The sequence below is a fragment of the Triticum dicoccoides genome, chromosome 6A (assembly GCF_002162155.2).
Source record: "Triticum dicoccoides isolate Atlit2015 ecotype Zavitan chromosome 6A, WEW_v2.0, whole genome shotgun sequence".
NCBI lineage: Eukaryota > Viridiplantae > Streptophyta > Magnoliopsida > Poales > Poaceae > Triticum > Triticum dicoccoides.
Window position 1 is genome coordinate 466,319,511 of NC_041390.1, and position 15,511 is coordinate 466,335,021.

The window sequence follows — 15,511 nt, forward strand, 5'->3', positions numbered from 1 at the left end:
GGGAGGATTGAAGCGCAGCGACGGTGGCGATTTGGAGGCGACAGCGGGATTCGGTGCGGCGGTGGCGGGATTTGGTGTGGCGGCAGTTGGACGGCGAGGGGATGGGATGGATGCGGCGTTTGGGGTGGCAGGGCCGACGGATTTCGTCGGAGCGCGATGTCGGCGGCGTGTGGAGGCGAAGCGGCCGGAGCGTGCGGAAGGTTTCGTGCGGCAGTTGCACGCGCGCGAGGGCGTGTGGATTTTTGGGCACGGGCAGGGGATATATATTTACATCACCGTAGCTAAATTTTACATTGTGATGTAAAAAATTTGCCCATTTTTACATCACGGGCTGTTGTTGGAGAGATTTTTTTGATCTCTGGTGATGTAAAAATCAATCATTTACTAGTTTAGGGCACCCATTAAAGATGCTCTAACCAGCGGCCAGGTGCCCCATGGGAGAGCTTCCCCAGGGAAGGTGGAGGTGGGGCGCTTGAGTAGCATGCTTGCGTAGCTGCAGGTTGTTCCCTTTGGTTTTAATTCTTTTTATCGATTTTGCTTTTTTTCCCATGATAATATGTCTCATTTATATCATGAAACAGAGTACAGGTCATGTAAAGACTGACATGACAAAACCGAAAAGATAGCACAATACCGTTGAACTTAACACCAACTCTCGTCATCTGTCTCCGGCGCCACCACAATAGCCACCAAAGGAAAAATAACGGATCACCTCCCCGCCCGACCTCGACGCGGCTCCATCACTGATAAGCAGCTTTGCAGACCTTCAAGGTGGCTCATCAAAATTAAAGCCATTACCGTTGAACGAATCAGACCGGGGCAACACCTCGGACACGTCGTCGAACTTCAGATCTGGTACTCCACCACAACTAAGACGTCGAAAGAGGAAACCATACCTGCCATCCATCAACCACGAACCTCACACACGTTCCGTCTTCCAGATGTCATCGATGCAGACCACAATCTGCATCCGCTCCTGGACTACCTCCCAAACTCCACACCGGCGTTGGAGCACACGTCATCGCAATGACAGAGGCTGAGGACACTGGTCCACCATGAGGATGATGCCATCGCCAGACCATCCTTACTTGAACAGACTGATTTTCAAATCCATCCCTAACCATAGGACCCATTGCCTCGTTGGAGACAGATACGAACCTTCTTTATTCAGCGCCGTCATCGCCTCCTCTGAAGTGAAGACGATGAACGGCTGATACGTCTCCAACGTATCTATAATTTTTGTTTGCTCCATGCTATTATATTATCTGTTTTGGATGTCAATGGGTTTTATTTTACACTTTTATATTATTTTTGGAACTAACCTATTAACCGGAGGCCCAGCCCAAATTGCTGTTTTTTTGCCTATTTCAGTGTTTCGCAGAAAAGGAATATCAGACTGTCGGCGTTCTGGGAACGGGGGTCCCCAGACTTGCCTGCCTGCGGCCTGCGGCGTGGCTCAAAGGGGGGCCCAGCACGGCCTATCTTCATCAACACAAACCAAAGACTCTCCCGAGGGGCCAAGCCTCGCGGGGCGGACGACACGGAGCTTCCCCAGGCACGGCCTCACCAGGCTGGCTCGTGAGGAGGCGAAGAGATCAAGGCGTGGTACCTCACGAGGTGCCCGTGACGCAAGCCATGATGACCAAGGGCGCCAGGTGGGCGCCAGCCCGCGCAGTGTCCTCCTTTCCCCTTTGGTGCAAAGGGGGCAAGCGCAGCCGCGGGGTACCGAGGCATCAGGCAAAGGTTGCTATTTTGGTGCAACAAGATCAATACCAGGAGGACTGCAGGACGGAGGTCATTGTGGAGCCCAAGACGGCGTCACCACTAGAGCTTTGTGCAGGCGAGGACCAACTTTAGTCAGGATAAGTGTACTAGATGTTCCCCTTCAAAATGGCCAATTGTTGGCGCCCTTCCCGCTCAATATTTAGGAAGAGACCCAGGGCCTTTGCATATAAATAGGACCAGCCACCCACAGAGAGAGGAGGTTGGAGATTGAGCATCGAGGATCAAGGATCGGAAATGGGAGATCGGAAATCAGAGAGAGAATCAAGAAGAGAGAGAGAGAAGGGTGACTGAACCCCCCCTAGCAGTTCATCCTCCCAACCAAGAATAGACCCTCGCGAGGTTGTTCTTCCTTGTATTGCTCATCATCATCAGCCCAAGGGGCAATCCACCACACCACACACTGGAGTAGGGTATTACACCACAACGGTGGCCCGAACCAGTATAAACCCTGTGTCTCTTGTGCCGTTCTTCCCATAGCTTAGATCTCAGTGAGGCGGAGGGGTGCAGGTAGGTAGAAGCGAAATCTCCGCGCGCACCCCAGTGTTCGAACCTCAAGGGTCTGCCGGAACCCAAAATCCGACATTTGGCGCGCCAGGTAGGGGTGCGTCGGAGTTTGTCTCCCACCACCCCGTTCTCCTCCGACCATCGCGTCCATGTCTGACGCTTGTCGGGCCCGCGCCGAGCGCCGGGCCGCTCTCGCTTCCCGCGTCGCCCAGACGGCTCCTGTCGGCGGGCGTCCTCGCCGTTCCCCGTCACCTGCCGTCAACGCCGCCACCGGCCCGGCGGGGGACGAGCAGCAAGCGTCATCTCAGCATCCGTCTGTGCGGCAAGACGGCCGCACCGCTACTCCCTCGCTCACCCCAGCTGGTTCTTCGTCCCGCGCGCTCCGCGCACCCATGGAGGCTCGAGCTGCGCTCATCGCGGCAAACGAGCTCATGCGCTACCGTCCCGTCGACGACGTCTACGAAGAATGGCTCGACCGCGTTGCCGAGCTCGTCCGCACCGCAGGAGGCTCTCCTACGCCGTCCGTTTCGCTGCACCACACCCTGCCCCGCGCGGGCGACGAAGCTCCGACGGCGCCCCGGCCGCCTCCTCCTCAAGAAGGCGCCATGGCTCCAAGGCGCGTGGCCCCTGGACGGAACCCGCTCCGTCAGGTGCCAGCACGGCAAGAGCAGAGCTGCCAAGAAGTCCCTCGCCCGCAAGAAGCTGCCCGGACGCTCCCTCCTCCAGCACGTCGCGACCATGCTCCTGCTCCCGCAGGCCAAGACCCCGCACTGCTCCCAGCTGCAGCGCGTGGGGACATGCAAGACCAAGCTCTCCATCACCCAAGGCCTCCCGTGGCCACAGCAGGCTGCCGTGCCTTCACCACCGAGCTACGCAGCGTCGCGTGGCCCGGCAAGTTCAAGCCAGACCTACCTCCTTGTTACGACGACACGGCCGACCCTGCGGAGTTCCTCCAGCTCTATGAGCTGGGCATCGAAGCTGCCAACGGAGACGAGAAGGTCATGGTGAACTGGTTTCCCATGGCGCTCAAGGACGGGGCCCGCACCTGGCTCCTGAACCTGGCTCCAGGCACGATCTCCTCCTGGGACGAGATGTGCACCCGCTTCATCGGCAACTTCCAAGGTACTCGCGACCGGCCACCCGCTGTGAGCGACATATGCGCCGCATCAAGCAACAACCCGGGGAGACCCTGCAGAAGTACATCCAGCGCTTCAACAACGCACGCCTCAAGATTCCCAAGGTGACTAAGGAGGCCATCATCTCAGCCTTCTCCGACGGCGTGCGCGATGTCAAGATGAAGGAGGAGCTGGCGATGCATGAAGACCTGCGCACTTCCTTGGAGTTGTTCAACTTGGCAACCAAGTGCGACAGGGCTGAGGAAGGGCGTCTCTCCCTCCTCGAGCTGCCTGCTGCAGACCCAGAAGAGAAGAAGTCCAAGGCCAAGGATGTGAAGCGCAAGGGGGCTGCCGTGCTCGCGACAGAACCAGACACCAAGCGGGGCAGAGATCAGCCCGAACCTTCCAAGGGCAGTCGGTACTGTGTGTACCACGATCTCCACACCCACAACACCAACGAATGTCAAGAGCTCCGAGCCGTGCGAGAAGGAAGGATCGGCCGTCGCCCCGACCGCGGTGACCGGGGCTACGGTCGAGGAGGAGGAAAGAACGCAGGACGCTGGGAAGACCGTGGCCCGTGCCAAGGGTGGCACGATCAACCTCGCGAGGATCGCTGGCAAGACCCGCCTCGCGAGGAAGACTGGAGGGATCAGCCTCGCGAGGATCGCCTGCAAGGCAACGCAGGCCTCCCTCCGCTGCTGCCGCAACCAAGGAGAAATGAGGACCGCCATCAGGACGAGGGGGCTGGGGGCTTCCAGGAGCCGCGCGTGATCGCCTGCATCCTGGGCGGGGCTCAAGCCCCAGCCTCTCAACGCATCTTCAAGCAGTTCGCCCGCGAAGTGAATGTAGTCCTCCCCAAGCTGGAAGCCACGTGCCCTCTCAGGTGGTCGGCGTGCGCTATCACGTTCAGCTCAAGTGTGCAGCTACAGCCGGAGTCCTCCGGATGCTTTGTTCCCCAATCATCAGCAACGTGGTGGTCATCAGGAGCCTCATCGATGGTGGGGCAGGGCTCAACGTCCTGTCCGTGGAAACATTCAACAATCTCCAAGTGCCCTACAACCAGCTTCAGCCGACCAAGCCTTTCTCCGGAGTCACCGACGGCTCCACGGTCCCGATTGGGCAGGTCCGCCTCCCAGTCACCTTCGGGGCACGCGACAACTATCACACCGAGCTCATCGACTTCGACGTCACTCACATTCGCCTGCCGTACAACGCCATCCTTGGGTACCCAGCGCTGACCAAGTTCATGGCCGTAACTCACCACGACTACAACGTCCTCAAGATGCCAGGAAGTGGCGGAGTCATCACGGTGCCCTGTGAAGAGAAGGACGCGGTGTGTTTCATGGAACGAGCCTTTCAGGCCGCGTCACTGGAAGACCCGGATCGCGGAAGCAGTAGGCTTCCCGAGACCGCCCCCAAGAAGAAGAAGACATCGTCCGGCCCGGCCCCTCAGGAGGCAGGCCCCTCAGGGCCCGCGCCTGCCCAAGGGGAACCTCCTTCCATCGCATAGGAAAGCGCGCCCGGCGCCCTCCTCAGGCAGGGCTCGGGGGCTCTCCCCTGAAGGACCACCGACCTGGCTAAGGTCACGAGGGAGGCGCTTGGGCACCACATGGAGGCGTGTTTCGAAGCACGTTTCCCTCAGGAAGGAGCAAAGCAAGGAGAGCCAGACCCTCAGGAGTTCGTCAGCAAGGCCATTCAGGAGCTACAGGAGTCAAGAGTAATGAGAGGCGGCCGCTGCCTACCAGCTGTGGCTCCCCATCCAGGCGAGGATGGTGGGCTGTGCGTCTACATCGACATACCAGGGCTCAATCGAGTCGCCTCTCTGGAGCGCCTCTGGCCCTCGCGAGTGGGGCACTGCGGAGGTCCACCCCACAGCTACGTTCGCATGCCTTACGGCTTGCCGAACGCGGCTGCCACGTACCAGCGCCTCATGAGGGGCATCATGGAGGCACAAGAGGCCAGGCGTTCCGCAGTCCTGGCGGAGATGGAGATGGTCCGCGAGGAGCCACCAGTGCCTCCGGAGCCTCCCGAGGCCCCTAGGCCTGGGGGCTCGTGAGGATCGGCTTCCGCAGCCCACCGAGTCTGCTACACCAACAGTCCTTCATCCTCAACATTATCAGGTGACATCTTTCAAGTTTCATTTCCAACTGGGAGCGCCCCCAGGGCTGCATTATTCCCAGGTTGCATGGGTCCGTCCCTGTGGCATGTATCCCTTTTATTTCATGTTGTTAGCTTACCTTGTTGGGGGCGCCCCTCGGGCTGCATCATCCCCAAGTCGCTCGAGCCAGAGCCAGCGGCATGTATCCCTTTTGCGTTTATTTCTGGTTATGCGTTCGACCCACCATGCTCGATTATTTGATGCCGGTCCACGGTACCTCTTCTTCTCCATGCCGACCACTTGCACATTAAAGGGGGGGGGGTACCTGAGCATCACAACTCAGGACTCTTACTGGCTCTCCAGCCCTCACCCTCTGGCCTTGTCCACGGCATCGTGACCTGGCATACCAGCGACGGCTGAGACCAGCTCGAGGGCCGGGACCCGAGGACGTAGAGTGTCAGCATCTAACTAAATTTGCAGGGACACATCACAAGATAAGGCCCAGTGCCAGGCGCAACCCGCCTAGAGGTAGGGCCCCGTGAGTCCCGCGCTGGCTCATGGGTGCCCAGATACACCTCGCCAGGCCCTACCGTGCCAGCCACGTGTCAGGGCGGAGCTGTACACGCCCCGGGGGCTCCTCCCGGAGGAGGCCCCCTCCCACGTACCAGTGGAAGCACCATGCTCCGCGCTGGCTGACGACACTGCCGAGGAGCAGCTATGCCCGTACACATACAGAAGCACTATGCTCCGCGCTGGTGATAAACAACTAAGGGTGGCCCCCGGGCTGCATCAACCTCAGGGAGCCCAGAGCTCAGTGTCTAGCCTCATCGTAACGCCTCCCCTCGGGAGTGCCGCGCGAGGGGGCTGGGCATGGGGCTGCGCCTGGGTCACACCCAGATGCACGCCACCCAGCCAGGCCCCCCCAGGCCTGATTCGTCGCGCGTCTCTCCCCGAGCGGAGCCAAGGTACGAAGGCCGTTTGAGCGTCAAGGGGGACTCCTGAGCATCGCGACTCAGGAGCCTAACTGGTCACGTAGCCCCTCACTCCTTAGTTCCAAAAGGCTAACGGCGGTTGAGGTATGCACGCGGCCGGGCTCTGCAGACGTAGAACGGTAGATCCACCCACATCATACCTCCCTACTTGTTGTTCGTGCGCCAAGGGGGACTCCTGAGCATCGCGACTCAGGAGCCTAACTTGTCACATAGCCCCTCACTCCTTGGCCTCGTCCTGGTTTCCGGTCGGGACTAACGCTAGGTGAGGTATGCGCGGGGCCGGGCTCTGCCGGCGTAGAACATAAGCAAGTAGGAAGGAAAAGCGCAAATTTCAGGGAATTCAAAAGCAAATGTTACAGTCCACACTGTTATCTCAATGCCAAACGCAAGTTTAAACGCCTCCCCGAGGCATGATACATGTGCAGGAATTAAAGGTAGGACAGGAGCCACAACGGAGTCACTTGTCGATGGTGGAGCAGCGCGGAGTGGGTTCGCCTCATGGAGCAGCGGGGTCAGTAGCGCCTTGCTTCGTCTTGGTGCTGAAGGCCCGGAACTTCCCCAGCAGAGCCTCCGCGCGACCCTTCACGGCCTCGGCAGCGGCAGCGGCACGCTCACCACTTACTGGCTCCAGTAGGCTGTCGAGGTCGACGCCGGGATCGCGAAGGTAGATGTGGGTGAGGACCCGCGTCAGCGCTGCAGAAGATAGGACACGCGCCTCGGCCTCGGCCGTGGGGCCAAGGCCAAGGGCGACATCTTCAAGAGCGCGAACCAGGAAGGGAAGCAGCTTGGCGGGACCGTCCTCGGCGCCAGCCAGCGGGCTCTCCAGGCTGCTGTCGTAAAGCATCCTCAGCGAGGAGCGAGCCTTCGCCTCCATCTTCGCAAAGGCCACGCGGTCCTCGGCAAGAACCTGGGCCTTGTCGTCCAGCTCGACCTTCCTCGCCCCCAACTCCTGCTCCAGCGCGCCTAGGCGGTCGCGGCGCTTCCTGAGCTTGGCCTCCCGGCCCTCGACGACCGCCTCACGAGCCTTCACGCCTTCTTCCTGCTCTTGGCGAAGGCGGACCTCTTTCGCGAGCTGGTCCTGCAGGCCTTGCAGCTCGTCCTCCAGCGCCTTGCAGTGACCACGGACGTCGACCACCTCCCCCAGGGCTGCATCACGAGCAGCCTTCGCCTCAAGGACGGCCTGCTTCTCCTCATCGCAAGCCGTCGAGGCTTGGACCAGCGCTGCTCGAATCGAAGCATCGGAGCGAATCCATCCTGAAGCCAGCTCCAAGCGCCCGACCACCAAGCGAGGGTCGGCGCCAAGAAGATCCTGCCGCAGCCAGTCCAGCTTAGCAACAGCACGATCCAGAACGGCAGGAGGAGTCGGAGAGATAGCAGTCGGTGGAGTAGAAGGAGAAGGCGGCAGCGCGGCCACAACATCCTGAGGCGGAGTCTGCTGCGCCCCAACGGCTGCAGTGGCGGCAGCAGGCAAAGGCACCTCGGGAGTCACTTGGGCCATGGGGGCTGAGCTCGCCCCCGCCGGCTCAGCCAGGCCTTGCGAGGACGACCGGGCAGGAGAAGCCCGTGCGTCGCGGTCACCCTCCTTCGCGGGCAGAGGCGCTGCCACGGATGGAACCTCAGGAGCTCCCTTCGGCTTCTTTGCTTCGGGCACCAGCCTATCCAAGAGATGCGGACGTCAAGCCTCAGAAGCAGAACAAGAAATAAAGATAAGAATCAAGCGCTTATGGGTCGTCGCCAGTGAGCTCAAGCGGCCTCCGGCCAAATTTGAAGCCCGAAAGCCGGCTAGAAGGGTCAACCTCGGGAAGCTTGGAAGCGGAAGGTGCGTCTGTGGTCCGCCTCGGGGCCGGGGCAGACCCGCGGGAGATCAGCCCGGTCCTGTCCTTCTTCGGGATCGGGGGCAAGCTCCCGCCGTCCTGCTCGTCATCATCCGCGTCGTCATCGTTCGGAGAGAGGCGGAGAATGCGGGACCTGCGCCGGGGGAAGGGAGCCCTCGACTCTCCGTCAGTCGCCTGGGAGTCAGGCCCTTTTCCCGCTCCCCTCCTCCCTACTCTTCGCTGGAGTCGTCGGAGGGCACGTCCACCGATTCCTTGGGAGTTTTCATGGGCACGGGCCCGTCCCCGTTGAAGACGGGCATGGACTCCACTACCTGCTCCCAGTCGTCGCGGAGGAACAAGGGCGTAGGAGCGCCCTCCAACCTCGCCACATCGCCCCCGACCAGAGATTGGAGGACCGCAGCCAGATCTCCATCAGCCAAGGCCGCGGGGCTCGGATGGGGCCTCCACATCGGAAGTGAGTACTATCAAAGCGGAGCCAGCTGGTGCTCCTGGAATTCCCTCAGCAGCGACGCGTCGGTCAGCTTCGCCGCCGCCATGTTGGCCGGCCTCATATCCGCGTCCATCTTCTCCAACACCAGCTTCACGCGGGGGTCCGCGAGCTCCGCTCGACCCCAATCGCTGGAGCTCGTGGGTTGCTCCGTGGGCAAGATCAGCCGAGGGTGGATGCGCCCAGCATCCGCCAAGACCCACTTGCTCCTGAAGCCCTCAATCCTTTTCCCGGGGTTCGAAATGGCAATGGCGCCGCCGTACGCGATGAAGCTCGCGCACGCGGAAGCAGGACCGCGAGAGGTCCGGAGGTAGAAATAGTGGCGCAGCAATGCCACCGAGGGCTGCACCCCTACGTGAGCCTCGCAGTAATAGGCAAAGATTGCCAGGAGAAGGACGGAGTTGGGGTGGAGATGCAGAGCCTGTAGCTTATAATGGCGGAGGACAGAGAAGAAGAACTCGGAGAAGGGAGGCACCAGGCCAGCAGCAATGGCGCTTACAAAGAACGGATAGAAGGTGCTCCCTTGGCCCTCAGGGGTGGCGGAGCCGGCCTTGAACACCTTCGCCCCGTCAATGCCCTGCGCTGCCGCCATCCGGCGCAACCGGGTGAGGCTCGCCTCCGACACATTCGGCGAGTCCAAGGCAGACGAGTACCAAGCTCCGGCCGGGGACTGACGAGGCGCCATGGCTTCCTAGGTCACGCGGTCGGAGTAGATCTGGAAATTTTGGAGGAAGGAAGGAGAGGCGCAAGAAGGGGATCTGAGCAGCAACTGGAGAAAGCAAAAGGCAAAGCCTGGGTAGATGCCGCTCCTTTATCAACTCGCGCGGTTGTTGAGGCGCCCACGTCCAATCAACCGCCATGCGGCGCCCGAGGCCGCGGGCTGTTAGGGCCCGCGGCGCCTCGCCCTTGCCCTTTCGCCTCCCTGCACGGCCAAGTCCGGATGCGCCTTGGGCCCGGGGGCTACTGTCGGTGTTCTGGGAACGAGGGTCCCCAGACTTGCCTGCCTGCGGCCTGCGGCGTGGCTCAAAGGGGGGCCCAGCACGGCCCATCTTCATCAACATAGACCCAAGACCCTCGCGAGGGGCCAAGCCTCGCGGGGCGGACGACACGGAGCTTCCTCAGGCACGGCCTCACCAGGCTGGCTCGCGAGGACGCGGAGAGATCAAGGCGGGGTACCTCACGAGGTGCCCGTGACGCAAGCCATGATGACCAAGGGCGCCAGGCGGGCGCCAGCCCGCGCAGTGTCCTCCTTTCCCCTTTGGTGCAAAGGGGGCAAGCGCAACCGTGGGGTACCGAGGCATCAGGCAAAGGTTGCCATTTTGGTGCAACAAGATCAAGACCAGGAGGACTGCAGGACGGAGGTCATCGTGGAGCCCAAGACGGCGTCACCACCAGAGCTTTGTGCAGGCGAGGACCAACTTTAGTCAGGATAAGTGTACTAGATGTTCCCCTTCAAAATGGCCAATTGTTGGCGCCCTTCCCGCTCAATATTTGGGAAGAGGCCCAGGGCCTTTGCATATAAATAGGACCAGCCACCCACAGGGAGAGGAGGTTGGAGATCGAGCATCGAGGATCAAGGATCGGAAATGGGAGATCAGAAATCAGAGAGAGAATCGAGAAGAGAGAGAGAGAAGGGTGACTGAACTCCCCCTAGCAGTTCATCCTCCCAACCAAGAACAGACCCTCGCGAGGCTGTTCTTCCTTGTATTGCTCATCATCATCAGCCCAAGGGGCAATCCACCACACCACACACTGGAGTAGGGTATTACACCACAACGATGGCCCGAACCAGTATAAACCCTGTGTCTCTTGTGCTGTTCTTCCCATAGCTTAGATCTCAGCGAGGCGGAGGGGTGCAGGTAAGTAGAAGGCGAAATCTCCACGCGCACCCCAGTGTTCGAACCTCAAGGGTCTGCCGGAACCCGAAATCCGATACAGACGAAGTCCAAATACAGACGAAGTCCGATACAGACGAAGTCCAAATCGGGAACGTGATTTTCTCAACAAACGTGATCCAGGAGACTTGGAGTGGGCGTCAAAAAACAATAGAGGAGGCCACGAGGCAGGGGGCGCGCCTACCCCCTGGGTGCGCCCTCCACCCTCGTGGGCCCCTCTTTGCTCCACCGACCTACTTCTTCCTCCTATATAAGTCCGCGTATCCTGCAAACAACCAGCAGCACCACGAGAACCTAATTCCACCGCCGCAATCTTCTGTACCCGAGAGATCCCATCTTGGGGCCTTTTCCGGAGCTCCCCCAGAGGGGGCATTGATCATGGAGGGCCTCTACATCAACTCCATGGCCTCTCTGGTGATGTGTGAGTAGTTTACTTCAGACCTTCGGGTCCATAGTTATTAGCTAGATGTCTTCTTCTCTCTCTTTGAATCTCAATACAAAGTTCTCCTTGATTTTCTTGAAGATCTATTCGCTGTAATCTTCTTTTGCGGTGTGTTTGTCAAGATCCGGTGAATTGTGGGTTTATGATCAAGTTTATCTATGAACAATATCTAAATCTCCACTGAATTCTTTTATGTATGATTGGTTATGCAAGTCTCATCGAATTATCAGTTTGGTTTGGCCTACTAGATTAATCTTTCTTGCAATGGGAGAAGTGCTTAGCTTTGGGTTCAATATTGCGGTGTCCTTTCCTAGTGACAGCAGGGGCAGCAAGGCACGCATTGTATTGTTGCCATCGAGGATAAAAAAATGGGGTTTATATCATATTGCATGAGTTTATCCCTCTACATCATGTCATCTTACTTAAAGCATTACTTTGTTCTTATGAACTTAATACTCTAGATGCAAGTTGGATAGCGGTCAATGTGTGGAGTAATAGTAGTAGATGCAGAATCGTTTCGGTCTACTTGTCATGGACGTGATGCCTATATACATGATCATACCTAGATATTCTCATAACTATGCTCAATTCTATCAATTGCTCGATGATAACCCACAAGTATAGGGGATCGCAACAGTTTTCGAGGGTAGAGTATTCAACCCAAATTTATTGATTCGACACAAGGGGAGCCAAAGAATATTCTCAAGTATTAGAAGTTGAGTGTCAATTCAACCACACCTGGAAACTTAATATCTACAGTAAAGAATTTAGTAGCAAAGTAATATGATAGTAGTGGTAACAATAGCAAAAGGTAATGGTAGCAAAAGTAGTGTTTTTGGTATTTTGTAGTGATGATAACAATAGCAACGAAAAAGTAAATAAGGGAAGAACAATATATGGAAAGCTCATAGGGAATGGATCGGTGATAGAGAATTATGCCGGATGCGGTTCATCATGTAATAGTCATAACCTAGGGTGACAAAGGACTAGCTCCAATTCATCAATGTAATGTAGGCATGTATTCCGGATATAGTCATACGTGCTTATGGAAAAGAACTTGCATGACATCTTTTGTCCTACCCTCCCGTGGCAGCGGGGTCCTAGCGGAAACTAAGGGATATTAAGGCCTCCTTTTAATAGAGTACCGGACCAAAGCATTAGCACATAGTGAATACATGAACTCCTCAAACTATGGTCATCACCGAGAGTGGTCCCGATTATTGTCACTTCGGGGTTGTCGGATCATAACACATAGTAGGTGACTATAGACTTGCAAGATAGGATCAAGAACTCTCATATATTCATGAAAACATAATAGGTTCAGGTGTGAAATCATGGCACTCGGGCCCAAGTGAAAAGCATTAAGCATAGCAAAGTCATAGCAACATCAATCTCAGAACATAGTGGATACTAGGGATCAAACCCTAACAAAACTAACTCGATTACATAATAAATCTCATCCAACCCATCACCATCCAGCAAGCCTATGATGGAATTACTCATGCACGGCGGTGAGCATCATGAAATTGGTGATGGAGGATGGTTGATGATGATGATGGCGACGGATTCCCCTCTCTGGAGCCCCGAACGGACTCCAGATCAGCCCTCCCGAGAGGTTTTAGGGCTTGGCGGCGGCTCCGTATCGTAAAACGCGATGAATCCTTCTCCTTTATTTTTTTCTCCCCGAAAGCAAATATATAGGGTTGGAGTTGAGGTCGGAGGAGCTCTAGGGGGCCCACGAGGTAGGGGGCGCGCCCCCACCCTCGTGGCTAGGGTGTTGGCCCCCTGGTCTTCATCTTTTGCAAGGATTTTTTTATTTTTTCCAAAAAGATGTTCCGTGAAGTTTCAGGTCCTTCCGAGAACTTTTGTTTCTGCACATAAATAACACCATGGCAATTCTTCTGAAAACAGTGTCAGTCCGAGTTAGTTCCATTCAAATCATGCAAGTTAGAGTCCAAAACAAGGGCAAAAGTGTTTGGAAAATTAGATACGATGGAGACGTATCAACTCCCCCAAGCTTAAACCTTTGCTTGTCCTCAAGCAATTCAGTTGACAAACTGAAAGTGATAAAGAAAAACTTTTACAAACTCTGTGTGCTCTTGTTGTTGTAAATATGTAAAGCCATCATTCAAGTTTTTAGCAAAGATTATAAACTAACTGTAACATCCCAAATTTTCAATTTGGAATGTTATACACTAGATCATCATTGCATACCATATTTATTGCATTTTGATTGATCCTAAAAATTTCACGCAACTCAAGGACGCTCAGAGGGAGTTGGGGATTTCGTTATTTTCATATTTGAGTTGTCTCAAATTTTGAAAATAGGATCATTTGATTTTATTTATTTTATCTTCAATTATTTCTATTACAAAAAAATGAGAGAGGGAGTAAAATGACTTTCCCAAAATAAAGAAATATTGAGGGTTTAATAATAAAATCAAATAAGATTTTATTTGGTTTTATTTGCTATTTTATTTGAATTTAGGAAAAAAATGTGCGTTTTTCGAAATTGCATTTAGGCCCCAAATAAATGTTCACTTTGTCCGGCTTGATTTTAGAAGTCGGGGAAAATTTATTTCAGGATTTTTGGAGTCCGTTTAGTATTTCTTTCGTTAGTTTTTCTGCGTGGAATTAATTTTAAAAAAAATCCGAACCAACTCCGGGCCATACCCGAGCGGGACTCCGCCCGGGGGGGCCTTTATAAGCCGGCCCCGCCGAGCCGCCGAAGCCCACCAGCCCGCTTGCCGAAACCCTAGCTTCGCCGCCGCCCCACCGCCGTGCCGCCTCGCCGTCATCCCGCCGCCCGAGGTAGCCGCCGTCGCCGGTGGTTTTCCTCAGAAAACCGCCCGGTTTTTTTTAAAAAAACCACGGTTTTTTAAAAAAAACCACGGTTTTTTAGATCCGTTTTTTTATTAGATCGATTTTTTTACGGTTTAGTTTATTTAGCGAGCGTTCGCTCGTTCGTTCGTTTTAACAAACGTGTTCGTCATTTAGATCCAGATAACGAACGTTCGTTCGTTAATCTGTTCGTCGTTTTTCTTTTTTTGGATTTTCCGCGATTATTTGTGATCGCGATTTCTGATCCGATTTTCGTTTTAGTAACTTTTCGCTCGTTTATTGGAATCAGGCGATTCAAGCGCCTGGAGTTTCGTCTCGAAACCCTCTTTCTGTTTAACCAACTTAAACACGTTTTTGCTTCTGTAAAAATTGCCTTAGATCCAGAATAGTAAACAAAGCTTGTTTCTTTTGCCGTTTGCCTTTCGTTGCTTCGTTCGATTTGATTCTTTTTGCCAACCGGAGTTCTTAAGTTGAACCTTTTGGTTAGATCTCTTATTTAAGTTTTACCTGTGCATCAGTTGAGTACTTATTGTGTGCTTGTTTGTTTGCGATAGAGTACCCGGAGTGCGCCGCTTGTTACTTCAAATCGCTAGGTTTCCCGGATCATCAGCAAGGCAAGTAACACTTTGATCATACCTCCTACTACCCAGTTTTATTGCATTAGATCAATCCTTACACATTGCATGATTAGGATCTAATTAAATTGTGGGTTTGGGAAGTAGTTGAGGTAGTACCTATTACCTGTTTATTATCAAACCTTTGGGAGTTACTTCTACGTTGCTTATTATGCCATGCTATGCTAATAGATGTGGATTGGGTGAGTGTATCCATGACAGATGTGAGATTGTTAATTAATGGTTTACTTAAGGTGGCAACTTAAACACACATCTGGGTGGATTGAGGTACCTGGGTATTCCAGGATTGCCTGTTTTCTTTTCGACCGCCACCCAGGCTCAAAGGGATCATGTCATGCTAGAAAGTTCCGTGTGCAACCACAAGCTATTATGGGCTCTAGCATAGTCGACTAAGTCGTGTGAACTCTTACAGTGGTAGACTAGCAGATGTAGGGGATGTAGGTGGTACGGTCTACCCATCGTAAGGTGCTAGCGCTTCTGAAAGACTATGTCTCGGTCATCCATTTCTCAAACACCATGTAGTGCGAGAAATCCAACGGAGGAGATCGAGTCTTGTGGGGAAAAGTGCGCAAACCTCTGCAGAGTGTATAAACTAATCATGGTTAGCCGTGTCCCCGGTTATGGACATCTTGAGTATCTAGTACCTAGATTATCATGTGAATCTCAACATGTTACTATGAAGTTTAATTTTGATGGGTTTGTTTAATGATGATGCTTAATTGGGATTGAGGATTTTGTCAACCATTCTCAATGTTTAACAACCACCATGATAGTTAAATAAGTTTATTCCTTTGCAGTAGGGAAAAATTAGCTTTTCGCAAAAACTGTAACCATAGAGCTTTCCACCAGCCAAATATGCATGTAGAATAGCTGTTTCTTTCC